Source organism: Leptonychotes weddellii, unplaced genomic scaffold, assembly GCF_054177405.1.
Source record: "Leptonychotes weddellii isolate Sample4059 unplaced genomic scaffold, ASM5417740v2 HiC_scaffold_2714, whole genome shotgun sequence".
Taxonomy (NCBI): domain Eukaryota; kingdom Metazoa; phylum Chordata; class Mammalia; order Carnivora; family Phocidae; genus Leptonychotes; species Leptonychotes weddellii.
In genome coordinates this window covers 10,613-13,205 of record NW_027864604.1, presented here as the reverse complement: position 1 = coordinate 13,205, position 2,593 = coordinate 10,613, and the positions used below count along the sequence as shown (strand labels likewise).

Here is a 2,593-nt window from a genome sequence, read left to right as displayed (position 1 = left end):
AGAGAGTTGTTGCTATTCCTTTCTTCGATCTCCTGTTGAGTTTGTAGGTGATCAGAATGGTTTGATCCCTATCCAGCTGAATTCCTGAGAGGAGACGAAATCCAGGTCTCCTACTCCTCCGCCATCTTGCTCCGCCCCCCCGCAAAATTTTCTTCTTGTGAGGACTTTTAAGATCTATGCACTTGGCAACTTAAAATACGCAATACTGTATTATTAACTATAGTCACCATGTTGTATACCATGCTATACAAGCGGACCTCAGCTACCTGCACTTGAACCGCCATGGTGAGAAATTTTTTTTTTTTAAGTTTCAATCTATAAAGAACTATCTATCTATCTATCTACTTATCTAATATATTTATTTAAATTTTAATTCCAGTGTAGTTAACATACCACTTTCTTACACCATACACAAAAATAAACTCCAAACAGATTAAGGACCTAAATATGAGACCTGAAACCATAAAAATCTTAGAAGAGAGCAGTAATTTCTCAGACATTGGCTGTAGCAATATCTTTCTAGATACGTCTCCTGAGGCAAGGGAAACAAAAGCAAAATTAAACTATTGGGACTACATGAAAATAAAAAGCTTCTGCACAGCCAAGTAAACAACCAACAAAACTAAAAGACAAACTACTCAATGGGAGAAGATATTTGCAAATGACATATCTGATAAAATATATAAAGAACTTATACAACTCAACACCCAGAAAACAAATAATCCAATTAAAAGATGGGCAGAAGACGTGAACAGACATTGTTCCAAAGAACACATAGGGATGACCAACTGACACATGAAAAGATGCTCAATGTCACTCGTCATCAGGGAAATGCAAATGAAAACCACAATGAGATATCACTTCATACCTGTTAGAATAAGAACATTTTTGAGATAGAAGGCCAGCTGCTCTGGGACCCCAACGTCCTTTTGGAGAGGGAAGTAGAGGAGTTCCTGCACCAGGCAGTGAAGTGGAGGTGGCAGGAGATCTCTGCCTCTCAATTCAGGAGGAAGAAACCATGTAAGGCGGTGCTCTTTGTGCTCATGAAAAGCAATTTCCACACGGGAGGCAGGCCCGCTGAAGCAGCCCTGGAGGATGCGGTTTAATTGGCAAAGGCGATCGCAGATGGGTACCCGGGGAGGTGCAGCGCAGGAACTTTGCACCGGAAGAGCTTGCAGCTGATCTGGCCTCGAGGTGCGCACGCAGAGGGTCCGGAGTGTATGGAGCGCGACTGCCTGTGGAAGAAGTTGGACAGCTTCTTGTTTCTGTCGGGTCGGACCGGGCTGGACCGGAGGAAGTGCAGCGGGTCAGGGTTCACAGATGCAGACCAGGACCTGGACGTGGTGACCCCAGTGGCCCCTGCCACCCCTTCCTGCTGCCGCCGTGGGTCCCGTGGGGCAGCTGCATGCAAAGGCCCGGCCCCATCCATCCTGCAGAGGTGAAGAAAGGCCTCCCTGCTCCGCGACCCCACAAATCGAGGACAGACTTGCAAACCTTTCTGATGAGTTCTGTGGCCGATTGTGTTTGCAATTACAGAGAAGGGAGCCCAGCTCTGTACGCTGCAGTTGCTTCATCTCTACACCTTTTGGCAGCCTCCACTGAGTGGTTACCACATTCGTCCACTGTTGTCCACCAAAAATGTTTCAGAGTGTCTCCAGGGCAGCTGTTGTAATAGACCCTGACGTCTGTTCATCATATCTCCATTCTGAAGAGGTCAGTTGCCAGGAATACCATGACATGGCACCTTGTTTACAGAGGTACAGACTTTGAAGAACCTCCATAGCCTAGAGGTTGAGAGATAGGCAACATGACTGCTGATTTACTGATGAACAAGAGCATCTATCTTTTCAGGTGTCTTGTCAATCTTTAAGCTCTTCGCAGACAGGAGGAGATCATGTCGCGCCAGCTGACAAGCCTGAGGAAGCCCCCGACTCTGATCTTCATTCTTAACTTATATGTTGTCTCCCCATGGGGTACAATGGTGGCTTCTATGTGAGTTTAGCGACTGGATGAGCTGAAGAAACTGTGGCGGGCAAAACTAGATCTCTTGGTCTCTGGAAAAAGACATGTCTTCTTTTGCTGATTGCTTATGTAAGTAGACATGATTGAGTAGGTGAAGAGAAAATTCTATGATAACCTCTAAGAACCAGCAGGCGGAGGCTACGGGGTGCTGCTCTGTTGGCTGGAGTCACCAATACTCCAGGCATATCCCAGGTGTGTGAAATAGGTGAAGGGGGTCAAAAGTACAAACTAACAGTTTGTAAGTCATGAGGATGTAATGTACAGCATGATGTTTGTCTTATATATTATATGCAGGGTTTTTAGTTATACTTAGTGGGAGGAATAGGGAAGAATACAGCTAAGCTCCTGGAAGTGGGAGCTGCTTTCCTTTTTATATGGATAAATTGTATTTTTACTTATTATTATTTTTTTAAGATGTATTTATTTGTTTTAGAGAGAGAGGCGCGCACCTGCTTGTGTGCGCCCACCCGTAGGAGGAGGGGCAGAGGGAGAGACTCTTCAAGAGGACACCCCTGAGCAGGCAGACAGTTGGGGCTCCATCTCACATGAGGTCATGATCTCAGCCAAAACC

The 2,593-nt window shown here is 45.6% G+C and overlaps 1 pseudogene; it reads right to left on the bottom strand.

Moving 5' to 3' along the window:
* Positions 1–950: 950 nt before the first annotated feature.
* Positions 951–2,207, bottom strand: LOC102743857 (methionine aminopeptidase 1D, mitochondrial pseudogene; annotated as a pseudogene).
* Between the last annotated feature and the right edge of the window lie 386 nt (positions 2,208–2,593).